This window comes from Vulpes vulpes, chromosome 7 (genome assembly GCF_048418805.1).
Source record: "Vulpes vulpes isolate BD-2025 chromosome 7, VulVul3, whole genome shotgun sequence".
In the NCBI taxonomy this organism is placed as follows: domain Eukaryota; kingdom Metazoa; phylum Chordata; class Mammalia; order Carnivora; family Canidae; genus Vulpes; species Vulpes vulpes.
The window spans coordinates 18,254,755-18,281,246 of record NC_132786.1 but is presented as its reverse complement, the minus strand read 5'-3'; the positions used below and the strand labels follow the sequence as shown (position 1 = coordinate 18,281,246).

The 26,492-nt window shown below is 53.5% G+C and overlaps 2 protein-coding genes across 3 annotated transcripts in view; one reads left to right on the top strand and one right to left on the bottom strand.

The window, feature by feature from the left end:
• LOC140599530 (uncharacterized) overlaps positions 1-26,492 on the bottom strand; it is a 263,170-nt gene that overhangs the window by 11,816 nt on the left and 224,862 nt on the right. The window contains exons 8-10 of the mRNA XM_072762686.1: positions 14,896-14,978; positions 2,094-2,160; positions 114-1,725 (exon numbers count right to left, since the gene is read on the bottom strand). The gene's annotated coding sequence lies outside the window, so the exon portion shown is untranslated. The remainder of the gene's footprint in view (positions 1-113; positions 1,726-2,093; positions 2,161-14,895; positions 14,979-26,492) is intronic.
• The window catches only part of LOC140599793 (adenylate cyclase type 1-like), a 531,081-nt gene that overhangs the window by 306,759 nt on the left and 197,830 nt on the right, over positions 1-26,492 (top strand). The gene's annotated exons all lie outside the window — the stretch shown is intronic.

Below are 26,492 nucleotides of genomic sequence, written 5' to 3'. Positions count from 1 at the left end.
CTGTGGGCCTTGGAGTGCTCATCTGGACCCTGATACGCCCTGCCCCAGCCCAGGTGGGGTGTCTCCCACCCCCCGCAGTTCCCCATGCGAACTCCCCCCATCCCCGGTCATACCTGTCGGCATGTGACCTCCGGGCATCACCCCCATCACTGGTGGCTGGTTAGGTGGCCGACGCTGAGGGTGCCCTGCGGCCCGCTGGGGAGGGCTGTGCCTGACCACGGGGTGTGGGCGATGCCAGGAGGGAGGGGAGCGCCGGCCGGCAGGTGGGGGTGCGGGGAGGCCCCGGGCCGGGTGTATGCAGAGCGCCAGGCAGAGGAGCACCCCCGCCGGCCCGCTGGACACGGACTCCTCCTGCACGCGGGCAGCTTCACCAGCGCTCACGGGGCTGACCAGCCAGGGGGCCTCAGTTTCCCAGGGTGGATCATAGTGGCGGGGGGGAAGGGAAGGAGTGATTAGGTGCGTGTAGGGCGGTAACCTGGGCCCCGCCGCTCTGCTGTCCACTTCTCCCCTGGCCCGACGGACTCCTGCTGGCCCGTGTTCCACCTCTGGCCCAGGGCAGGGCAGCCCGTGGGGTCCCGACCTCCCACTCTGTGCCTCTGAGCGGGGTGCCCACATGGGGGCTGTGGGGCGCCGGGCTGGGGGGGCGCGTGGCTCGCCGGTCCCCTTGCTGCCAAACACATGGTTGTGGCTGGGCGGGGGCATGGGGAGGCCAGACGGGTCGTGTGTCAGCCCGGAAAAGACGTGTGCTCCGCGCGGGGACCTGTCAGCGTGTGGGGGGGGTGGGAAGGCGCCCACGACGGCACCCGGGGCACGTGAAGGAGCACCTTAACCTTGCAGAACCCCATCCGTGCCCTCTCGCACCCGTGCTACCTGCCGCCCCCGACTCGTGGCTTCAGGAACAACTGGCACGAGCTGAGCCCCGTCTGAGCAGGTGGCCTGAGCAGACGCCCCAGGACGCGGCACGGGCCCCCGAGGGCCGCGCCGCCCCTGCTGCCCCGGGCCCGGTGGGAGGCTGCTGCAGGCTCACGGCACCTGGGAGGTGCTTCTGTGGGAGGTGCTTCTCCCCACCCCGTGTCCCCCTGCTGCCCCGGGCCCGGTGGGAGGCTGCTGCAGGCACCACAAAAGCACCTCCCCGGTGCCGTGAGCCTGCTTCAGGCTAGGAGCGCTCCAGCGAGGGCTCAGTGGTGGGCTCCCAGGACTGGAGATGACCAGGGTCGCATCAGCTCGGCCGGGCCGGTCACAGGGCAGGGAGCGGGTCACACGGGGACTCAGGTGGCTTCCGGGGACCCTCGCGGGACAGCGGTTTTCTGGCTGCGTGGTGTGTAGGAGGCGCCGTCCCGGTGCCGGGTGGAGAGCGCGGCAGGTGAGCCTGGCTCTGGGGACAGAGAGCTCCCTTTGTGCTGTGCTGCGACCGCATGAGGCAGCCCACTCGGGACGAGGGGTGCACCTGCCGCCCCGGCTCCTGGTCCGGGAAGCAACGTCGCCAGCACCCGCGGCCACCTGGGCAGTGCCGTGGGGACACGGGCTGGGTGTGGAGGCTGAGGAGCCCCGCCGAGCTCGCGCCCCCGCGTAGGGTGCCCTGTGCTCTCTCCCTTCCAGCTCGGAGCCAACGCCCTGCTTTTCCTCAGCGTGAACATGTACGGGGTCTTCGTGAGGGTCCCGGCCGAGCGCTCCCAAAGGAAAGCCTTCCTGCAGGCCCGCAGCTACGTTGAAGACCGGCTGAGGCTGGAGGACAAGAACGAGAAGCAGGTGGGTGCGGGGGGCTCTCACCTGCAGGGGCACGGGGCCAGCGGGGGAGACGGGGTGGGGAGCACAGCTGGGGGCATGGGGCAGGGTGGGGGGTGCGGACAGTGGAGTGTGGGCCCGGGGTGCAGGGCCGAGAGCACCCAGCAGGGAGCACGGAGCTCCGGGTGGAGATGCTCAGGGGCCTCAGGCAAGAGGAGACAGGGCAGCGGCAGTGGGGACTCCGTAGACGTGGAGGGGGAGGACCTGCCACCTCCTGTGGCCCCAGCCTCAGTCTCCCCATTGGTCAGACGGTGTGCCCAGGTGACACTGTATGGCTGGGAGGGGGCAGGGAGAGCTGCAGAGCTCACCTCGTGGGTTTGTTGCCCTGCAGGGGCTGAGCTGCTCCAAGGCCTGCACGGGGGGCGGGGGTTTCACCTGTGGGGGGGAGGTTGGGTGGGATCCAGCTGGCATCCACTCCCTTGGAGCCGGGGTGGTGGTGGGGTGGTGAGGCAGGTCCTGACCGGCCCCTGGCACAGGTGTGGTGGGCCCTGACCCACTTGCCAGAGGGTAAAGCTCCGCGGACCCAAGGGTGTCCCCATGACAGTGGTCGTCACGGTAACCCTGGCCAGCAGCTCGGCTGTGAACCTGGGGGGCCCTCTTCCTAGCCCCTGCCACAGCCTGCTGGGGCCGCGGGACCACCTACCCCCACCTAGACGGCGAGCCGGACCGGTGCGCACTGCCCGGAGTCCCCGGGCTCATCCCCGTCAGGGGTGCCGGGTGGGCTGGGAGCCCCAGGCGAGGATTCCCCGCAGTGTCGGTGCTGAGCCTTGTTTCTGTGGGGTGGCGGGTGGGATTGCTCCGTACGTGAGAACCCACTCTATGGCAGATGCAGGGTGTGGGGTATGGGCTGTCCTTCTAAAACGTGCACACGCGTGTGTTTATTTATAGATACTCTAACGATACCTAGTGTTTACAGTGAAGGTAGGTTGTGGTTTAGAAGCAGATGACGTACGTATGCTTAGATTGTGTGTGCGAATCTGGATGGATTTGTCTGTGGGAGATCCACGTCTGTGTGCATACGTACGTGCACATGCGTGGTATGCATGTGTGTGGGCCACATGTGCGGAAACGTGTGCATTTGTGTCTGTACACACGTGTATGTGTATATGTGGAGCATGTGTGCAAGTGTCCATGTCTGTGTATGTCTACGCGTGTGGATTTGCATTCGTGTGGACTCTGTGCATGCCAGTGTGTACGTGAGTGTGTGCATGTGTGTACATGTATGTGGGGATACGTGAACATATGCATGCAAACGTCAGGTGTGTGCATATATGTGTGGATGTGTGCATAACTGCACATGTGTGGATGCGTGTGCAGATGTGAGTGTGTGTGCGCATGTGTGCAGACGAGTGTGTGGCTGAGCGTGCGTGTGCATGCACACACGTGCGTACGATCCGGAGTCCCCGGGGCTGGTCCCTGAGCGCCTCCTCCGACATCAGCCCTGCCAACTGAGGGTCTCTTGGCCGTTTTTGAGACGCTTGCACGTGGAACCCCCCTTGCATGCTTCCCCCGACATCCTTGAAGAAGCGACGTCTGGGGGCCGCCGCTGTGTCTTTCTCTTCTGAATTTTCCTTTGCTCTTCCTCCTGACTTCCATCTCCTCTGCGTTTCCTTTCGGATGTCTTTCTTTCCGTGCTCGGTGTGTGTCTGTCTTCATCTCCTCTTCCCGTGGCTGCCTTTCCCGACGACCACGTGAGGCTCTGGGCCTGTTGGGTCCCCGAGCTTGGGGTCGGCCGCGTGCGATGCTGCAGTGGTGGCCGCGGCGTGGACCGCACGTGCATGCAGACTCCCAGGCCTGCTCTCTCACCGCACCCCCGGCCCCGGCCCCAGGGGCCAGCGGTCACATGCACTCCTACCATCACGGGGCCACTCTGTGTGCTCCTGGCAGCTCCGCCAGCAAGGGTTCATCCCACAGAGGGGGGAGCCCAGACACCGGGAGGCTCAGGGCCAGCGTGTGGGCGCAGCAACTCTGTAAGATGGCAGATGTCACCCCGACCCGTCAGCCCGGTGACTGCTGTTACCGTGTTGTCACTCTGGGTCTGGATAGTTAGATTTTCTTCATTTTCCCACGGACGGATCCACCGGTGCTTTGAATGTAACTTGAGGCCGCTGTGCCTTCCTCCCCGGCGTGCGCGTGGGACTTTGTGTTCTCGGCCCCGAGGTTTAGACTCCGTGTTTTGAAAACGTGACTCCTCCCGGGCATCCTTGTTCATCACCTGGGAGCAGGCCTCAGCTGTGTCGTCGGGAGAGCAGATGCGACTTCGCGCCTCGCCCTGGCTCCGGGGGGCCTCCCGGTTACGCCGTGTTCCATGTTCTCCTTCGAAGTTATCCGCGATCGGGCGTGGCTCCGGTAGCGGTGGCCTCTGAGCGGGGGCCCGGGGCCCGCCAGTCATGGGGGCCGGCTGAGGCGGGCCTGGTGGTCGGGGGCCCGGCGTGCGTCCCGGAGAGGAGTCTGGTCTTCTTTGTCCATCCTCCACTTCCCGGCGGGCCTTGCTGTGCCTCCTGGCCCTCACTGACGTGGGAGGGCCTCTCTCCACACGGCTGCCCTTCGTATTTCTTTGTGGCATATGTGTTTGACCCCTCCTGGCCCACGCTCTGCCCCCGTGGGTGCGAACGGGCCGCTCACCGTGGAGAGGCCGGTGTCGCCTCCGGGGTGGTCCCCGTGTCCCCACGTTGTTTCTCTCGCCTTCTCTTGGTGTAAAAATTCAATAGTTCCATATTTCAGACCTTTCAGTCATTTCTCTTGGTGGTTCACACGGTGCTTTTGGAACAGGAGGGTGAGGGTCATGTCCATGCATCTCTGGCTGGCCCAAGAGCGGGCGAGTCTGGACTTTGACCTGCCATGTCTTCTCTGTTGGGGCCTGGGGGTCGGGTCTGTCACACGGGAGTAGGCCTGGCACACGGCGAGGGCTTGCGGGCCCCGGGGGTCAGATACTCCAAAGGGACTTGGAGGGTCTTTCACTTCCAGAACAAAGACGCCCAACCTTAGGTCTTCGAAACGGGAAAGCCTTAGAGCAGCTGATCAAGAAGAAAGAATGGGCATAAGGCGGGTGTTAGGGACGGAAGGCTCGGTGGCAGATAGAGCCGTGCTAAAAGCAGACACAAGGGAAACACTCAGGATTCGTCACTAGCAGGAGATTTGAAAACTCTTGAGATGCACCAGTTCCCGCACAGTTTCCAGGATCGAAACTGATTCGAGAAGCAAATAGAGGGCTCGGAAAGCCTGTGGCCACCTAAATGTTGACTTAGCAGTGACCGTCGTCTCCGGGCCTGGTGTCACCCATGAGCCATGTGGGCGTCCAGGGAAGGTGCCATTCCCGCTCCCGCTTGTCCCGGGGATGTGGGCGCAGGGTGACTCTCCAGAGTCGCCGACGTGCAAGTTGCACACACAGGTGGGGAGTGGCCCCTGCTCCTGGCGCTGTGCTCCTGGGCGGTCACCCCCAGGCCCTTCCTGGCGCTGAGCGGGGAGCGGGTTTTGTCTGGACGCCTTGGCGCATCCATGTGCCACGTGTGGGGCTCTGCAGGGGCTGCTGCTACCCCATGTGTTGTCATCCCCATGATTGCCTGGACACTGTGGAAGCAGAGCTGACAAAGTTTTCTTTTTTTTTTTTTTTAAATCTTATTTATTTAGTCATGAGAGAGAGAAAGAGGCAGAGACCCAGGCAGAGGGAGAAGCAGGCTCCATGCAGGGAGCCCAACGGGGGACTCGATCCCGGGTCTCCAGGGTCACGCCCTGGGCCGAAGGCAGGCGCTAAACCGCTGGGCCACCCAGGGATCTCCCTGACAAAGTTTACTTTTTGTCTTGATCCAGTTTTGGTATCAGATAATATTGACTTTATATAAGGAGTTGGGGTGTGTTCCCTGGGGTAAGGTGGTATCTCTTTGTGGTTTTGACTTGCATTCCCCAGAGGATTAATGATGTTGAGCATCTTTTCATGCACCTGTTGGCCATCTGGATGTCTTTTTTTGAGAAAAGCATATTCAGATTTTCTGCCCGTTTTTTAATTGCATAATTTGGGTTTCTGATGTGGAGTTGTCTAGGTTCTTTATATATCTTGGATACTAACCGCTTATTGAATCTACCATTTGCAGATACCTTCTCCCATTCAGTAGGTTTCATTTCTTTTTCATTTTGTTAATTATTTCCTTTGCTGTTTAAAAGCTTTTTATTTCGTACAGCCCCAATAATTTATTTTTGCTTTTGCTTCACTCACATGAGGAGACATATCTAGAAAAGTCTTGCTAAGGCTGATATTTTCTGGAAAATTTTAGGTAGAATTGGTGTTAAATTTTCTTCAGTGCTTGGCAGGCATATCTAGTAAAACCATCAGGATCTGGAGATTTCTTCTATATGAATTTTATTTTTTTTTTATTTCTTAATTTCTTTATTTTTTATTGGTATATGAATTTTACAATTAAGAATTCAGTTTACTTAATAGGTTACAGAGCTATTCAGATGTCTTATTCACAGTATTTATATCTTACTGCGTGAGTTGTAGTGGCTTGTGCTTTTTTGAGAAGCTTGTCCGTATCTTTGAAATGGTCAAATTCATGTGTGAAGTGTTACTACTGTTCCCTTTATCTTTTCGGTTTCTGTAGGGTCTGTAATGATAACGTTTCCTTCCTGATTTTGTTAATTATGTCATATCAGTCTCTCTCACTCGTTTTGCTAGAGGATTGCATATTTTATTTGCTATATTTAAAGGATCACATTTTTGTTTCATTGATTTTGGTTTTTTTTTTTTTCCTGTTTTCAGTTTCTTTGATTTTTTACTTGTATTTATTATGCTCTTCCCTCCTCTAAATTTGCTTTACTTTGTTCTTCTTTTTGCAGATTATTTAAATGGAAACTTAGATTATTTGACAACTTTCTCTTTTTTAGTATGAGCAAATAGTCTCATAGATTTCCCTTTCAGAGCTGCGCGCCACCGATATTGGTGTGTGGTATTCTCACTTTCATTCGGTTCTGTGTATTTTTAAAACTTTCCTTTGACATCTCCTTTCAACTCCTGGATTGCTTAGAATCGTTTTGCTTAGTTTCTCAATACTTGGAGATTTTTCTGCTGTTTTCTGCTACCGATTTTTAGTTTGAGTCCGTGATTTTCAAAGACCATGCTCTAGAATTTGAATTCTTGTAAATACGCTGAAGTTTGTGTCATGGCCCAGGATATGGCCTGTCTTGGTGTGAGTTCTATGGGTGCTTGAAGACAACGTGTTTTCTGCACTTCTTGGGCGAGGTGTTTTATACCTGTTGTTGACATACTGTTGGCTGATGGTCTTCTCGAGTGCTCTGTATCATTGCTAATCTTTGTCCAGATTTTCTATCATTTATTTTTCTTCTCAAAAATTTTTTAAAAAAAGAGTTTACTTATTCATGAGAGAGACACACACACAGATGCAGAGACACAGGCAGAGGGAGAAGCAGGCTCCCCCTGGGGAGCCTGATGCAAGACTCGATCCCAGGACCCTGGGATCACGCCCTGAGCCAAAGGCAGATGCTCAACCGCTGAGCCACCTGGGCGTCCCTGGGTCATACTTGTTAAAAATCACTCTGCCGATGTCTCTCTTTTGTATGTTTAGAACGCTTGTCTTTCATGTAATTATTGTCAGAGCATCAACCTGTCATTTTATGTTTTGTTTCTTTTTCCTGCTTTCCTCTGTGTTAGTCGAACGCGTTTTTAGAATTCAGCTTTGATATATCATTGTGCCCATGAGTGCGTATCTTTCTCAGTGCTGCTTGAGGTTTTATACTAAAGACACGTAATGTCACATTCTACTGTTGTCGACATGTTACCGGATAGGGCGAAGTGCAGAAACCCCACCTCCGTGGCCTTCAGCCTCACCTGCGACAACACAGTCTTAAATATTTCTTCTGCATACATTTGAGCCACACCAGGCAGTGCTGTATGGCTTGCGTCAACCAGCACATAGCAGAGAAGGGAAGTCAACTTTATTCATGGATATTTTTGTTTATGTTATGTCACTTCTTCCTCCCCTATGCCCAGATGCTTCCTTTTCTCCTTTTCTTTCTGGTTACAGGTCTTTCTCTTGGGGCAGGTCTGTTGGTGACAAGGCCTGCTACTTTTCCCTCTTGATTTCTTTCATTCCCGAAGGGCTCTGGGTAGACAGTTCTTTTCTCTTGCACTCGAAAAGCCGGCCACCGTCTCATGGCCTCCACGATCCCCGATGAGAAATCTGTGGTGATTCAAACCGTGTTTCTCATGGGAGAGGCACCGTTACTCCCCCGTTGCTCTCTGGCCTCGTCCGCTGTCGTGACGTTTCTGAGGTTTGACTGTGTTGTGTCCTGGTGTGGATTTCTTCGGTTTGTCTACACTGGGGTCTTTCCAGTTTCCTGAGTGTGGAGATTTAGGTCTTTTGTCAAATTTGGGGTCTTTTTATCCACTAATTCTCTGAAATTTTCTAGCTATTTTCTTACCCTTCTTTGGTGACTCCGTGGACATGAATGTGGGATCTTTTGTTACGGTCCCACGGGTCACTGTATTTTTGGGATTTCCTCCCCAGTCTCTGCTCTGTTTTATCCGTGTGGGCAATCTCTGTCATTCCGCCTGCAAGGTCACTAGGCTCTCCTCTGTTCTCTGCCACCTGTCGAGCTTTTTATTTCATTTTTTTTTCAGCTCCAACATTTGTATTTGAGTCTCTTTTGTATCTTTTATCTCTTTGCTGGAGTTCCTTTTTCTTCTTTCATTTTTTTCAGGTGTGTTTGTGGCTGTTTATCAAATGATTCTTACAATAGCTGCTTTAGAATCTCGTTACATATGGTGATTATTCTGTTAATCGTGCTGTTGCTGTCTATTGATTGTCTTTATTCATTTGTTGAGATTGTTCTGGTTCTCTTGTGCTGCGTGATTTTTCTTTTTTTAAGATTTTATTTGTGTATTTATTCATGAGAGACACAGAGAGAGGCAGAGACAGAGGCAGAGGGAGAAGCAGGCTCCTTGCAGGGAGCCCGCCCGATGCAGGACTTGATCCCAGGACCCCAGGGTCACACCCCGGGTGGAAGGCAGACGCTCAACCACTGAGCCACCCAGGCGTCCCTAATACATTTACCTTAAGTCACGTTTTGGTGTTTGTAGGATGCTGGGAGACTTTGTAGGATCCACGTTCATGAGTTTGTCCTTTGGATTTCTGGCTTTGTGTTTTATTTTGCTGGTCAGAACACATCAGGCTTGTCGGCTCCTGATGCAGTGTTTACTGCTGCTTGGGGCTTTCGGGCTGGGTCTGAGATTGGACGTGGATTGCAGGTAATATCTTTATGATGTCAGAAAACTACTTTGTTCCAGGTTTTGCTGTTTTTAATAGGGGATGGGTGCTTGATCTTGCCAGATGGCGCTTTGCTCCCTATGGGAAAGTTGTGTGCTTTTACTCTTGGTTCTGTGTGTCGGCTTTAGGTACCATCCCTAATATCGTGGGCGCAGCTGATGCTGAGCCCCTGGTCAGAAGTACAGCCACAGCCTGTCCTTAGGAATTTCATATGACAGTGGCTTTTGCAAGTGTGAGCACTCTTTCCCCTTCGTGTGCGGGTTCCAGGGAGCCTCTTTATGGCTGAGGTGGCAGGGCTGATCCATGCAGCCCTTCCAGCCCAGTCTCCATCTCTTCACTGGTCTGCCACTGCTGGTGTGTGGCCCTCGTCCTCGTGAATCAAGATGGTAGGTAGAGGGCTGGACATCAAGACCATGTCCCCAGCAACAGAGGGACAAAGGGAAGAATAGGCTGTCTTTAAGAGCCATTCCAGAAGCTCTCACATGACCTTTCACCCCCTGTCTCCTGGGCCACATCTAGCTACAAGAGCAGGCTGGATAACGGGGTGTTTATCTTAGGTCTCTGAGCCCCAGATGAAAGTAAGGGGCTAAACGGTTGTGCTAGTGGTGACGAAGGGATGTGGGAACAGCGGCCAGCTCTGCCCTGGCCTCACTTCCAGCACCAGATGCCACTCCCCAGCATTCCCAGCATGGTGCTCTCCTGTGGTCTATGGCTGACTCAGTTTCCCTGTCCTAACTCCACGGTGCAGGGCAGCTGACGGGATGGAGAGACCAGGTCCTGGAGGTGTGCCCTTAGCTGGGGTCCTTGGAGAGGGAGGGGTTCCAGGGCATTAGGAGAATACTGAACGGGGAGGAGGGTGTGCTGGGCACGGCGGGTGGTGGGGGGCAGCCTCCCTTGTTTGATCTGATGTAGCGTATTTGTAGGTGCAGGTGAGGGATTTAAGACCTGAGCCCTGAGCAGTGGGAATTGGAGGTGTGGCAGGCAAAGGGGGAGCAGGGTCTGGGGGGCAATGACCTCCTCACAGAGCACCTGCTGAGGACGCTGTGCGCCTGTCTCCCTGTCTGGTGTGATGGAATTCAGACAGGGCAGAGGTGCGATGCAAGGCCAGGCCACCGTGCACTTCTCCAGGGACCCTCCGTGCGGGGCACACTGGTGCAGGAGCCACCCCCGAGCCCCTAACCGCAGCTCGGCAGCCCAGGCGGCCCAGGGTCATGGGCCCTGTGAGCTGGGTCTTCCTAGGAGAGCGTGAAGCCCCATGTGTGTTCTGGGGCAGCATTCTGTCATGTCCCGGCCTCGTGCCTCAAGGCATTTCCAGCAGCTTCCAGGTGTGTTCGTGTTGTTCATGCTGCCCTTGGCCTGTCCGCGAGGTGGCCTGGGTGAGGCCCTGCCCAAGCTCCCTCCCCCGCCCGCACAGTCTGGTACCCTCTGCCTGTGTCTCAGCCTCACCCCAGAGGCCCCCCGGCCAAGGCAGGGGTCGGGGTCTACTGGCCAGGCACCAGTCACACAGCAGCTCCCACACCCGTGCGCTGGGGCTGCCCCTCACATGTCAGCCTGGACGTGTCCATGCATGGCGTCCGTGTGCTCCCCAGCACTCAGAGCCTCTCTCCCAGGGGTCCCAGTGCTGAGAGTGGTCACAGGCCATGGCAGTAGCGTGAGGTCCCGCCGTGGCACTGCAGTCTGTCCATTTGGCTGCCGTGGGGGTGGGTCTCAGGGCAGAGCCAGGCCTCACTCGGGCCACATGGCTCCGGGCACAGGCTCCAGGCCTGGGACTCAGGTTGGCCTCGTCTGTCTGCTTGGCTCCACGCAGCATCTAGCGGCGCTTGGCTGGCCTTCCCCTCTGCGGTTTACGTGGAGACGCATGACCTGGGGAGGCTCCTGAGGGGTGTGGGCTCCATGAGTTAGGCCTGTGACGTGCTCTGTGGAATCCAGAGCAGACTGCTGAAGCCCTCACACCCCTGCCCCAGGCCTCCGAGGCCATCTCCCAGAGGCCCCCTGGGTTCCGGGAGACTCTTGTCACTGTGCCGCTCTCATCATCTTCCTGAGGTCATCACGTGGGACGTGGCCTCACGGAATGGGGCTGTGGTCCAGGAGGCCACCCGATGCCTGCTGTGGGCTGGGGGATGCCAGGGGTCGAGGGCTTCACTAGAGCTGCTGCGTTGATGGGACAGGCTGCAGCTGAGGGCAGGGGGCCCAGAGCAGAGCCTGGCACTGGAGGGATGGAGTGAGGGAGCGGCTTCCCTTGCCCAGTCTCTGCCGTGTTTGCTCTTCTGAGCAGGCTTCCTTCCTCAGTCTACTCGGATTTCAATGTAATCTCTTTGCTTCCCGAAGCAGGCTGGGAAGGGGAGTGAGAGGCCCTGAGGGGAGGGCCTCAGATGCAGGTGTGGCCAGCTGTGGTCACGGGCCAGGGGGCTTGGCGGCGGGTGAGGATCCCTGGGAAGAGGAGAGGCAGAATGAGGCAGGTGGGGAAACTGAGTCCCCGGAAGAGGGATGGAGTCTCCTGTGCAGCAGGGCACCTCTGGAAAAGCCTAGATGTTTATTCTATTCTCTGAGAGGGAAGAAAACATCTGATCCCCAGAGAGAAGGAAGAAATCGGAAGATAGGACTGGGGGGAAATGTGACGTTGTGTACCGATCTCTGTGAGGTCACGGGACTCCCGTCTGTCCAGGGGGGGCGGGTTTTACGGCCCATCTGGAGGTTCCTCTCGGGGCCGTGTTAGGCAGTGGGATGCGGAGGCCTGGCCATCCTGGTTGGGGCCGGTGGCGTTTCCTCCCTGTGACCTCTGCTCGGTGAAGCGGGGGCACACGGGTGGGTGGACGGTGGGTGAAGGTTGTTGTGGTGGCCCGGGTGTCGTGGAGGTGATGCAGGCCCCTTGCCAGTGCTCTGGGAGCGAGTTTCCTGTGTAATGCCACTCCAGGCCTGGGCACAGGCTGCAGGGGCCGAGGGGCCAGGCACGGTCTGTAGCACCAGGCCACCTGCTGCCCGTGAGGAGGGTCTGCAGCCCCTTGTGCAGGGCAGCTCCTCAGCACCACCTCGGTGGGGTGATCGAGGACTCGCAGGGGAGTCCTGCTGCATCACACAGACCTGTCTCTCCTGTCCAGGAGCGGCTGCTTATGAGCCTTCTGCCCCGGAATGTTGCCATGGAGATGAAGGAGGACTTCCTGAAGCCCCCCCCCCAAAGGATTTTCCACAAGATTTACATCCAGTGGCATGACAATGTGAGGTAGGGCTGATGCACCCGGCCCGGGTGCTGGGCCTTGGGGAGCTCAGATGAAGATGATGGAGGTGGAGATGGAGGCAGTGGAGGTGGAGACGGCAGAGGAGGGGGGGAGGGGGGGAGGACGAAGTGGTGGAAGTGGTGGAGGAGGAGGCGAAGAGGTGGAAGAGAAGGAGGAGGAGTAGAGAAGGAGGTGGAAGAAGTGGAGGAGTGGAGGGGAGGCAGTACAGATGGAGGAGGAGGAGGAGGAGGAGTGGAGGTGGAGAAGGGGGAGAAGGGATGGAGAAAGAGGAGGGGGAAGAGGTGGAGGAGGAGGAGGAGGAGGAAGGTGGAGGAGGAGGAGGAGGAAGGTGGAGGAGGTGGATGTTGAAGTGGTGGAGGTGATTGCCGGGGTGGGCATAATGGAGACAGTGAGGGTGATTGTGGGAAGTGATGGAAGTGGAGGTGATGGATATGGGGGCTGTGAGGGTTGGTGAGGAGGGGATTGAGATGGGAGGTGATGTGGGAGGTTGCAGAGGAGGTGGTGAGCGTAAGGGTGAGAGATAATGGAAGTGACCGTGATGGAAATGGGAGGCGCTGGTGGAGGTGGAGGTGATGCAGGAGGTGAGGAGTAAGTGTGCAGCGCAGGTAGTGGCAGAGGTGGGAGGCCTTGGGCAGGTGGGGGTGGAAGGCCTCAATGTGAGGGGAGGAGGGAGCGGGTGTGCGTCAGGAGGCCCAGGTGAGCACCTGCAGGCTTGGAAGCAGGTCCCATGGAGGGGGGGGTGGCGAACTCTTGGGTGATAGGTGTCACAGCTGCTCTTTCCCGCTGTTCCTCATCTCCCATGTCCTGTGTGGGCCGGAGAGGGTTGGCACTCTGTCTCTGAACTGGTTTGGGTGGTGGCATTTGAGCTGGATCTTGGCCCATGTCAGGATAACAGCTGAGCAATATTCCACTTGGTGCCAGGGCCTGGGGTAGGCATCCTCTTCCTCCCCCGTTCCTCTCATGGCAGCCCCAGGAGGTAGGGATTGTTCCCGTTTTACAGGTGACAAAGCAGCTTGCCCCAGACATGCTCTGAGGTTTGCTTGTTTTTACAAATCCTATCACAAAGAATTTTATTCTACTACATCATACATTCCCTTTTAAAGTACTTAGACTAGGGACGCCTGGGTGGCTCAGAGGTTGAGCGTCTGCCTATGGCTCAGGGCGTGATCCCAGAGTCCCGGGATCGAGTCCTACATCGGGGTCCCCACATGGAGCCTGCTTCTCCCTCTGCCTGTGTCTCTGCCTCTCTCTCTCTCTGTGTCTCTCATGAATAAGTAAATAAAATCTTAAAAAAAATAAAGTACTTAGACTAGCTGAATATTGCCCTTTATGTAAGCGTCACTCAGGCTGGTGATGGTGGTTGAGGCCCGGAAGCACCCTCCACCCCTGATATTCTTTGCTGGTCCTTCTGGTTGGTGTCATGCCTACCTGCCACTGGGCCTTTGCAGACACAACAGGATAAAAACTCCCTCTGTTTGTGTTGAGTGCTGTGGACTGAGTCTCTGCAAGCTGGTGGTTGTCTGTCTAGGCTGAGCGAAGGACTGCTGTTGCCGCCGGCCCCTCCTCATCAGGGCCCCAGCCATCCCTGTGTGCGAGCCAGTGTGGCTAGCCGCTGTCTGGTGAGCATGCTCACTCCCACTGCTGTGCCTCTTGCTGAGGACTAGTGCTGTCCTCCTGTGGAGGATACTGAGCCCAGTGGGGTTAAGGCCCCAGTGTGTGGGGCCAGCATTCCAGCCCAGGCAGCCCAGGCACTGTCACCTCCACTTGGAGGTGGAGCCAGTGAGTGGTGGGGCTGGGGCAGCCTGGGATTGGCTGATGCTGATATCCACCTAGACTTCCCATTCACCCACTGCCTCTCCTCAGTGGGTAAGGAGGTGGCACAGTGACCCAGCCCCCTGATGAGACCAGATCACCAGAACAATCCAGGGAGTGCCCAGGGGGAGGGGTGTGGAGTGTCTGCACATGACAGGGCAGGCATCAGATGTCAAGAACTTCCTGGGGCAGCGGGTGGAGGTGAGCATGGTGTGTGGTGCCCATGTGCCTCCCCCCTCTTTTCTGACTTGAGACAACAGACACAGGTGTGGAAAGTCACCATTTCCCTCTGATGTGAAAAATCTCCGCCCACATCCCCCGGCGGATGCCTCATTCCTAGCAGGTGCACGTGTGACGATGCTGAGATAGGAGAGGGAGCTGAGGCCGGCTCCCTGTCCCTGATGGCACCAGCTCCACCATGGCTCCCTGGCCACGCTTCAACAGCGTCAAAGGTGGCTTTGTAGAGCCCAGATGTGATCAGCTCACTGTCTTCCTCACCATCCTCATTAGAGTCACTCTCTGGTTCCCCATCATCCAGGATTAGAATCCTGAGTCAGTACACCATTCAGAACTAATAGGCTGATGTCATCAGGAACGGTGGAGTAAAGACATCTGAAAATCCTCAACTCCATAGAAACAATGACAATACTGACAAAAACTGAGTCAACATTGTCAGAACACTGGAAATTAAGCAAAGCCTTGCAAGAATCCAAGAGTGTTTATTTATGAAAAACAGCTGGATCTTGGTAAAAAACAGCAAGCTTTGTAGAGTTCTAACTTACCCTGTTTCACTGTCTTTAGCTCCATGATAGCGTTGAAAACCAGCAGCTGCTATTACAGTGAAAACCTGTCCACTGACAGCCACCTGAGGGGACAGAATGGGGTCAGGACTTTGAAAAACTCTCAGAGAACTGTCATCATTTGACTGCCTGGGAATTCCCTGGGAAACCTTGCTCACAGGCTTGTCTTTATTTGACCTGACTCAACACTCAGTTGGAACAGCTTTTGCCCTGGGACATTTGTTAAGAACAATCAGTGGCAAGTGTTTAACATCATAGCTGTCAGAGGCAATGGTAACAGCTGAGGCAAGCAGTAGGGCACTAAAAACTTAAAACTAGGGAGTGAGATGTCTGTCAGGTGCTTTGAAAGGCTCTGGGAATGTTTCTGGGAATCAGAAGATCCTGCACACAGGTCGGGTGACGTGCATGTTCAGAAAAGACCATGATGACCCTGGGCTGTCCTTAGGTCTTGAGGCTGACCTTGAGGATGTGTGCAAGCAGGAAGAGCAGACTGAGACAGTTGGAATCTGCCTGGCTGAGTGTCCATCATCAAAGACTGAGAGACTTACTGGCTTGAGGAATGGGAGGAAATTTCTGTCTGGTCATTAGCTGACCACTAGCTTAACCAACCACAGACTTTAATGGCCCCATATGAGAGGGGAAACAGACTTTACAGAGTTTGTCAGAAAAGTCACTGAACAAATAACAACACAAACAGCAACAAGAACAACTTCAATCCTGGGGTGGGGGTGGGGTTCTGATTTTCAGAGTTGCCACAGTGTATTATCTGATTTCCTGTGAAAATATATGCAGCGTGCAAGAAAGCATGAATGTATAGCTCACATGGGAATGAAAATGCAGTCCCAGAGGGAGCCCACACGTTGGACTTCTAGACAAAACTTTAAGTCACATACATACATTTTTAAAGATTTTATTTATTTATTTGAGAAAGAGAAACAGAGAGAACATGAGCAGCGGGAGGGGCAGAAGGAGAGAGAGAAGCAGACTCCCCTGCTGAGCAGGGAGCCCGACCCAGGGCACAGGGCTCCATCCCACGATCTCGGGATCATGATCTGAGTCGAAGGTAGATGCTTGACCCCCTGAGTCCCCCAGGCGCCCCTAAATCACCTATTTGAAATACTCTCAAAGAACAAATTGTGTCTAAATAAAGGAGAGCATGAGAAAGACTTCTCGTCAAGTAGACCATACCAATAAAAAGGTCGAGATTATAAAAAACCAACCAAACAGAAATTCCAGCTTTGAAAAATACAGTGACCAAAATAAAAAGTTCACTAGAGGGTTGGGGTGGGGGTTCCACATTGAGCAGATCTGAGCAGGTTGTGGAAAGACTCGGGGAACTTGAAGACAGCCACGTGAGATCATGGAGCCTGATGGATGGAGAGAGAACAGAGGCTGGGGGTCTCGAGGGACGCCGGCTGCTGCGACAGCACCCCCAGGATGAGTCTCAGAGGAGAGGAAAGGAGGAGAGGGAGAGAGTCTTTGAAAAAGTAGGACTCAAAAGGTCTGAAATTTCATGGAAAACAGTAACGTACACATTGCAGAAGCCGTGTCAGGACCCGCACGAAGCCCCCCACGTGGTCGTTGAACCGTAAGGGCCAGAGATTAGGAGAGGAGTGGGACAGAAGTGATGGCCAGCAAGACCAGCGTGGGATTTTTCACCGGGGATGGTGGAGGTGGGGGCTGGTGTGATGTGTTCAGGGAGGAACGAAACAGGCAGGAATTCGGTATCCAGCATAAATGGCGGTGACAGCAGCTCGGTGCGGCCGTGTGCCTCACACTGTGGCGTCCGGGGAGGAGGCTGTGCAGGTGGCGGGCGCCGTTGTTTAGACCCGCCCCGTTCCGTAGTAAGCGGACGCTCATGTGGCAGACTTCCGTCCCGCGAGGTGAGGCCCTGTCCCGCTGCAGGACCGAGGTGGCCCGTCCACGAGGCGCGGGGGTCCGCAGCGGGGCTCCAGGGCTGTCCCTCTGTCACCTGTCAGCCTGCTGGGGCCGCAAGAGCTGAGGAGGGCCATCTGGGGCTGGGGGCAGGTCTGGTGGCTGTGGAGCTGTGCCCTGCCCGTGTCCTGGGGGGTCAGCAGGAGCTCTGACGCCCCCCGTGGTGGCGAGGGCCACCCCTGCTTCCCCAGCCGCTGCTGCTGCCACCTGTCAAACAGGATAGACCCTTCCCTCCCTGGCTGGCCCGCGGAATAACCAGGGAGGTTTATTTTGGGGTGCTCACAAGGCCGCTCTGGGAACCGCATACCTGTGGAGGAGGCAGCCTGGTGCGTTTCTCTTGCAGCATCCTCTTCGCGGACATCGTGGGCTTCACGGGCTTGGCGTCACAGTGCACCGCGCAGGAGTTGGTCAAGCTCCTCAACGAGCTCTTCAGCAAGTTTGACGTACAGCCCCGTCGCCCGGCCCAGCCAGCCTGCCTCTGGACGCAGAGGGGTCCTGGGCAGATGGCTGGGGGGAGGGAGTTCGCAGACTGAGAACTCTTCACCCAGGGAAAGAACTTGGTAGAAAGAGTGGACGGATGTCCCTGTGATGAAGGAGGGGGAGGAGCGGTCCCCGGGCCAGCGTGCCTTGTACAGTGGAGTCCTGAGGATGTCCCACGTGCGTGCAGGGCTGGGGGAGGGTATCCTGTGGGCTGCAGAGCGCTGGGCGCCAGCATTCGCCCTTGACCCGCAGTTGGAGTGGGTGGCTGTCACACGGGCTGTGCCTGGCTGTAGTTTTGGGACCGAGTCAGGAGGAGAGCACTGGGCCGCGGGGGCGGCGGCATGCGGCCCTTGGACACTGCCCCCCGCCCTCCACCCAGAGTGTCCTGGAGGCTGGTTGGGATCTTGAGATGCCCAGTTGGGAGTTCACCGCTTGGTCCGACTGGGCTGGTGCTGGAGGCCTTTCTCCTGGGGCACCCGCTGGTGTCCCGGGCCGGGGCTCTGCGGGACCCGTGTGGGGAAGGCTGCTGGGTCTTTCCTGAGGATGAAGTAGGGGGGATCGGCTCTCTGTCCGTTGTGGGTGCTGCCGGGCCATAGGTGCCCTGGCAGCCTGGATGCGGGGGTGCTGGCCTTGTGCCCTGGGGAGCAGCTGAGGCCGGCCTCCGGGGCCTCCTCCCTACCTGACACCTGTGGTTTTGGGGAAGCATGATGGAGGAGTCAGGCTGACGAGTTCCGTGTGGCGTGTGGGGCTCACGGACACGGCCTCCCATATAAGGGTCAGAACGTGTGTTTTGTCCGAAGCCGGGGTGCCTGGTGGCCCGGGGCTTTCTGGGTGCTGCTCTGAGCTTTCCGGGGCCTGCGCCTTTCCCCTGCCCCTCTACGAGGAAGCTTCTGGATGAGGATTCACTGGCCCCCGGGGCTCTCTGAGGACAGGCTGCTGATGTGAGGGGTGTGCCCTCCCCCCACTGTCCGGATCTGTCTTTCCTGGTCCCGGAGGGGACGTGTTCCCTCAGTGACTCAGTGGTCAGCAGTGCCACCAGCCTACCGCCAACCCCCGCCCCTGCTTGGGTCGCTTACAACAGCCCCCGCCCCCCGGGTGACAGGAGTCTGTAGAGTCTTAGCTTGTCCTTCCGCGGGTACACGGTTGGCAGATGTCTTCTCCCTGGCTTCAGCCAGTTTACTTACGTGGCGTGTGACTCTGCGTGCAGCCCACTTCTCAGTGTCCTCTCGTGTGGACCGTGGCAACCTCAGAGTGAGGGCGGGGTGTGCTGGCTGGCCCACTTCTGCTCGGGGTGGGGGCGACAGATGTGGGCCTCCCCTGACCGCAGGGTGGAGGGCAGAGAGGCTGTCCCCGGGATGCATGGTCTGGGTCTTGTTCTCGGCATGAAATGTGTGGTGCGGGGGCTCGCTGTCCTGTCCCCTTCTTTCTTCATCAGCTCAGGATACATCGGGCTCACCTGGGCCCAGGCGGGGCCTCCCGGGCTTGCACCCCAGCTGCGATGTCACCATCCCTTTCCATCGGCACCCCACTCGGGGCTCACGTGGTGGACATCTGCTGGGCCTGCTCTGGGGACAGGACATGTTCCAAACACCTCTCAAGTCATCAGATTTGCCTTCCTGTTTTTGTTCATTGAATTTATTCCTGGGTATTTTATTCCCTTTGATGCAGTTGTAAATACAGTTATTTTCTCCGCTTTTCTGAGCATTCATTGTTTGTGTGCAGAAACACCACAGATTTCTGCGTGTTAATTTCACATCCTGAATTTGCTGAATTCAGTTATTAGTTCTGACAGGTTCTTGGTGGCATCTTTAGGGTTTTCTGTAGATATTAAGCCATTTGCAGAGAGAGATAGTGTGTGATTTTCTTTCCGTGCCTGGTTGCTGAGGCTGGCACTTATGCTGTTGGATGGGAGTGGCCTCCCTGTCCACTCCTGACCCTGCAGGGGAAGCTTTCCTGTTCTCACTGTCGGGGCCAATGTGTGCCGTGGGCTTGGCATCCCTGGCCCTCACTGTGTCGAGAAACGTGCCCTCTGCACCTGCCGTGTGGGGAGTTTTTATCCCGAAGGGATGTTGCGTACTGTCAAATGCTTGTTGTGCATCTGCTGAGATGCTCATGTATTTCTACCCTTTCTTCGGTTAAAGCGATGCATCACATCAATCGATTTGTGGATATCGAACCACCCTAGCATCCTGGGAACAAATCCCACTTGGTTGTGGTGTCCAATCCCTTTAATGTACTGTTGGAAGTGGCTTGCTCATGTTTGTTTGGGGGGATTTCTGCATCTGTGATCATTGGGGGTATTGGTATTAGTAAAAGATCCTCGTCTTTTCTGGTCAGGTCCAGTGGTTTTAGGTTCAGGGTAATGCTAGCCCCATAGAGTGAATTTGGGAGCTTTCTTAGAGCTTAAGAAGTATTGGTGATCTTCAAACGTTTGGCAGAGGTCACTAGTGAAGCCATCCGGTCCTGGGCTTTTCTGTGTCGGGGGCTTTTGATCACTGCTTCAGTCTCTGTACTAGAAATGTCTGCAGATTTTCTGTTTCTTTATGATTCGGTCTTGGTAGGTTGAGTGTTCATAGGGATTTATTCATTTCTTCTAGGTTCTCAGGTTTGCTGGTGTATAAGATGTGTCCCTTTTTATTCACTACTTGGCTCTTTCATGAGGACACGTGATTGTGTCGGCTGCAGTGGGACATGGTGGGACATGTCCATGTAGCTGTGTGTGTGTGGGGGGGCATGCACGTGTGTATGGATATCTGCGAGTGCATTGCACACATGCATGAGACCGTGTGCGTATGCAGTTGTGCACATACACATGTGCATATGGACACGCTTGTTCACGTATATGTGTGCAGGCGTCCTTGTGTGAGTGTGTGCATGTGGGCTAAAATTTGTTTTAGATGTCTTCCTGTTATGTTTCTGAAGGATGCTGTTCTATGGCTTTCTTTCCTTATGTCGTCTTCATGTGGAATCTTGGTCAGGCTGGTCTCCTGGAAGAGTTTGGGCATGTTTCCTCCTGTTCCACTTTCTGGAGATTTTCTTTCTGAAACTTTTAAACAATTCTTAAGAAAATTTATGTATTTGAGAGAGAGAGAGAGAGAGAGAAAGAGAGAGACAGAGCGTGAGAGAGCACAAGTAGGCTGGAAAAGGAGAAGCATGCTCCCCACTGAGTGGGGAACCCAACTGGGGGCTCCCTCCCAGCACCCTGAGATCACGACCTGAGTGGAAGGCAGACGCTTAACAGACTGAGCTGCCCAGGCGCCCCTGGAAGTTTTTATGTACAGGTTCAGTTTTTAAAAATAGGGCTATTATATATATGTCTATAAAATCAGGGCTTTTAAAAAAAAGATTATATTCATTCATGAGAGACACACAGAGAGAGAGAGAGAGGCAGAGACACAGGCAGAGGGAGAAGCAGGCTCCCTGCAGGGAGCCCAACGCGGGATTTGATCCTGGGCCTCCAGGATCATGCCCTGGGCCAAAGGCAGGCACTCAACCACTGAGCCACCCAGCAGTCCCATTCTGTTTTTTTAGAGACAGAGCCTGTGTGTGCGTGTGAGCCCGGAGAGGAGCAGAGGGAGAGCTAAAACCAAGAGTCAGATGCTCAACCTACTGAGCCACCCATGCTCCCCTAATTAGCTCTATTTTCATGAAGAAATGCCCCTCGTTCCCTGGAGACCTAACGTCCTGCGTGAGCATAGCCGTTCCAGCTTTCCTTTGATTATTGCTGGGAAGCATGTCTTTTCCATCCCCCTTTCTTTTCCCCCAAGGGGTTCATGTCTTTTTCTCTAACGGGCTGGGTTTGTCTTTTCTCCCTTGAATCCGACCGTCTGCGTTTGCTGTGCTTTGCCGTCGGCCCAGGTTTGGTTTGTCCCATCTGTTCTGTGTCGTGGTTTTACTTTTCCTGCCATTCTGTGGGTGTAGGGGGTGCGTTCTGTGACTCTGTCCTCGCACCTCTGCTGGCTCATGAGTGTGCACCGTTGGCTCTGGCACTGGGCTGGCTGCTCCGGGGTCTGCGGCAGGTTCCTGGATGTCATCCGAGGATCTCGCGGACGCGGCTCCTCACGCACCTCCCTTCCTGGCCTGTGTGAGGTTGCTGCTGTGTGTGTTCCACTTGTTGTTATAAACTCTATTCTGCATTGTTGCCATTTATGTTTGGGCAAACGAGCTGTTCCCTTTAGAAGAGAGAAGGTGGGGTGCAGCCTGTGCGGGTCGCCAGCGGGTCTGCGGTGGGTGCTCTGCAGGGAGGAGGGCAGCCAGCCGGCGAGGAACCCGCTCCGTCTCTGTGTTTCTGAGAAGGGTCTTCATTTTGCCTTTATCTTTGGAAATTCTTTTCACCCATTCCTTACAGGCCTGTGAGTCACTGGGTCGTGCTGTCCAAGGACGCCGCTCTGGTCCTCCGTACGCAACGGGGAAGATGTCTGTTTCCTCTGACTGCTTTTAAGATTTTCTCTTCATCGCCGGCTTCAAGCAGTTCGACTCTGATGTGCCTCCATGAGGTTTTCCTCATGGATTTTGGGCTTCCTGCATCGGTGGGTTTATGGTTTGATCATCTGGGGGAGAAAGCCCTCGAATGCTCCTCACACATCCCCCCTTCTTTCAGGGACCCCGGTTTACCCGTGTGTGGATCTTGATGTCCCACAGCTCACTGATGATCCTTTTTCATTTTGGCCTCTTTTTCCGTTTTTTTCATTCCGGATGGTTTGTGCTGCTGAGCTGTCCAGGTGACTGGCGAGGTGTGACCTGCTGTCCATCTGTCCGCCCATCTGTCCAGCACCGCGTCGTCTCAGAGATTATGTTTCCATCTCTGGAACTTCAGCATGAACCCCCACACACTGCCAGCCGCCCTGTCAAGGTCATCGCCAGGCAGCTGAGGATGACGACCCTCTGTTCTTTAGTGCTCCGAGGGTGTTGGGTGTGTTTAAAACCTACGTCCCATCCGCTTGAGCCCAGCTCCGAGGAGACGCGTCTGTGTGCAGGACGCGGGAGCCCCGTGAGTGCGCCTGCACATGGTCACCCAGACACACCCCGCCTTAGCAGGGTCCCTGTGGCAGTGAGACCCGAGGGTGAGCGTGTTGGCTTGGTCTCCACGGTCTCTGGAGGTTTATTGACCCTTGTGCCCGGCAGACCGAGATGGACGCAGTATTTATTGCTTGAGCCATGTTATGTTTACATCTGCTCTGACCACAGGTCTCTTCTCTGGATGTGGGGAGAGCAGCCCCGCTGGGAGAAGCAGACCACGTTCCACACGCATGCGGGCTCCGTGGGGAGGCCCAAACTCTGCCTGTGCTGGCTGCGGCGGCAGCTGGGTCGGGTCGGGTCGGGTCCAGCATCCAGGCCCAGCTCCTCCTGCCGCCATGCCCTGAGGCCTTCGGGTCACGCTCTGGGTCAGGGGCCGGGCAAGCTCCGGCCATGCCCCCCGCAGACCTGCCACAGAAGGCCCGCCCCCAGCAATAAACCTAACCAAAGAGGTAGAAGGTCTATACTCCTAAAGCTATAGAACGCTCAGGTAAGAAATTGAAGCGAACACCAAAGAATGGAAAAGATTCCATGCTCATGGATTTGAAGAACACATACGGTTAAAATATCTATACTACCCAAAGCAATCCACACATGTCATGTAATTCGGATCAAAATGCCACCAGCCCTTTTCACAGAGCTAGAACAAACAATCCCCAAATTTGTATGGAACCACAAAAAAGCCCAAATAGCTAAAGCAATCTTGAAAAAGAAAGCAAAGTGGGAGGCATCACGATTCTGGACTTCAAGCTGTATTACAAAGCTGTGATCCACACACTATGGTACTGGCACAAAAACAGACACACAGATCAGCGGAACAGAATTGAGAGCCCAGAAATGGATCCTCAACTCTACGGTCAACTAATCTTAACAAAGCAAGAGACAATATCCGATGGAAAAAAAAAGACTGCCTCTTCAACAAATGGTGTAAGGAAAACTGGACAGCCACATGCAGAAGAATGAAACTGGACCACTTTCTTACATACTACAGACCAATTAATTTATTCAAAAGAAATTCGAAACCATAAAAATCCCAGAAGACACACAGAGTAACCTCCCTGATATTGGCCATAGTAATTTCTTCCTAGACATGTCTCCAGAGGAAAGGGAAACAAAGCTGAAAGTGAACTATTGGGATTTCATCAAGATAAAAATCTTCCGCACAATGAAGGAAACAATCAATGAAACGAAAAGGCAGCCTACAGAATGGGACAAGAGGATTACAAATGACATATCTGATAAAGGGTTAGGATCCAAAATCTATAGAGAACTTATCAAACTCAACACCCAAAACCACAAATAATCCAGCTAGGAAATAGGCAGAAGACACGAATAGACATTTTTCCAAATAAGCCACACAGATGGCCAACAGACACATGACAAGATATTCAACATCACTCATCATCAGGGAAATACAAATCAAACCATGATGAGACATCATCTCACACCTGTCAAAATGGCCAAAATTAACAACACAAGAAGCACCAAGTGTCGGTGAGTAGGTAAAGAAAGGAGAACCCTCTTTCATTGCTGGTGCGAATGAAAACTGGTACAGCCACTCTGGAAAACAGTATGGAGTTTCCACAAAGAGTTAAAATAGAACTACCCTAAGATCCAGCAAATGCACTACTAGGTATTTACCCAAAAGATACAAAAATACTGATTCGAAGGGGTATATGCCCCCTGATGTTTATAGCAGCATCATCAACAATAGCCAAACTACCAAGAGAGCCTAAAAATTTATCAATGTGCAAGGATAAAGATGTGTTCTCACCCCAGTGAGAATGGTGAAAATTAACAAGACAGGAAACAACACACGTTGGAGAGGATGTGGAGAAAGGGGGACCCTCCTGCACTGTTGGTGGGAACGTGAACTGGTGCAGCCACTCTGGAAAACTGTGTGGAGGCTCCACAAGAAGTTAAAAATACAGCTACCCTACGGCCCAGCAAGTGCACTGCTGGGGATTTACCCCAAATATACAGATGTGGTGAAACGCTGGGACACCTGCACCCCAATGTTTACAGCAGCAATGTCCACAATAGCCACACTGTGGAAGGAGCCGAGATGTTCTTCAACAGATGAATGGATAAAGAATGTATATGTATACAATGGAATATTACTCTGCCATCAGAAAGGACAAATACAAAGAAAAAAAGGACAAATACCCACCATTTTCTTCGATGTGGATGGAACTGGAAGGTATGTTTTTCCTTTATTTTTTTATTATTTATTAAATAAATTAATTTTTATTGGTGTTCAGTTTACCAATATACAGAATAACACCCAGTGCTCATCCCGTCAAGTGTCCCCCTCAGTGCCCGTCACACATTCACCCCACCCCACGCACTCCTCCCCTTCCACCACCCCTAGTTCGTTCCCCGAGTTAGGAGTCTTTATGTTCTGTCTCCCTTCCTGATATTTCCCACACATTTCTTCTCCCTTTCTTTATATTCCCTTTCACTATTATTTATATTCCCCAAATGAATGAGGACATACACGGTTTGTCCTTCTCCGATTGACTTACTGCACTCAGCATAATACCCTCCAGGAACTGGAAGGTATTATGATGAGTGAAAAAGTCAACTGCAGAAAGACAATCATCATATGGTTTCACTCATATGTGGAATATAAGCAATAGTGAAAGGGATTATAAGGAAAAGGAGGGGAACTGAGGGAGAAAAATTAGAGAGGGAGACAAACCGTGAGAGATTCCTAACTCTGGGAAACAAACAAAGAGTTGCAGAAGGGGAGGTGGGTGGGGGGATGGGGGTAACTGGGTGACTGAGGAGGGCACTTGGTTGGACAACCACTGGATGTTATACTATATGGTGGAAAATCGAATTTTAATAAAAACAAACGTAAAAACAAAAACAAAAAAGATGTGGTCTATATATACAATGGAATACCACTTGGCCATCAAAAAAGAATGAAATCTTGCCATTTGCAACATCCTGGTTGGAGCTAGAGCGTATTATGCTAAGTGAAATAAGTCAGTCAGAGAAAGACAAACACCATATAATTTCACTCATGTATGGAATTTAAGAAATGAAAGAGATGAACACAGGGAGAGAAAAGAGAGAGACACAAACCAGGAAACAGATTCTTAGCTACAGAGAACACGCTGACAGTTGCTGAGGCGAGGGGAGAGAGGGAGTGGGTATTAAGGAGGGCACCTGTGATGAGCACTGAGCATTATGTGTAAGTGATGGATCACTAAATACTACCCTTGAAAGTAATAATAGCTATATGTTAGCCATCGAATTTATATAAAAACTTGAAACCTAAAGTAATAATACAACAAAGAATGCAGCTAACAAAAAGAGGAAGGGAAAAAAAGAGGGAGAGAAAGAGAGACAAATGAATTACTACTATTAATAAAGTAATCAATACTCATTATACATGGAACATTAAATGCTGTTATATATTTTAATAGAATAACAAAAAAATTAATCCAAAGCAGGCAGAAAAAGAGGGAAAAAACCACAAAGAACAGATGGGCAGACATGACAAATAGGAGAGAGCAAGATAAAAGATTAAAATCCAATGCATCAATAATCATATTACTTATAAATGGTCTGAACAGCTCAATTTAAAAAGCAGAGATTTATAAGTTGGATAAGAAGGCAAGGCCCAATTGTATATTGGTCCAATTGCGTTTTGCTTATGAGAAACCCACCTTAGGTAAAAATATATAAATAAGTTAAAAGTAAAATGATGAAAAATATATAAAGGGAGCAGGATTACCTATATAATATCATGTAAAGTATACTGCAGAGCCAAGGACATTACCTGGGAAAAGCAGCTCTTTCCATAGTAATAAAGGGGACAAAGGTTTCAACTTACCAAGAGGACATCCTCATCCTAAACATTTATTATGCACCTAATAATGAATTGCCAAAATACATGAAGGAAAAATTGGTAGAACCGCACAAAATTCTGTCTATGGGTACAACGGGAGATTTCAACCTCATTCTCTCAAAAATTGGTAGAATATTTGGGCATAAAGTCCATTAGGGCATAGAAGACCTATGAGCATCCTCGGCCAGGGTGGCCTCATTGGCATTCATGAAACACACCATCGAAAAAAATAACAAATTAAAAAATTAAAATAAATTTTAAAAACCCACAGCATCCAACAGCCACAAAA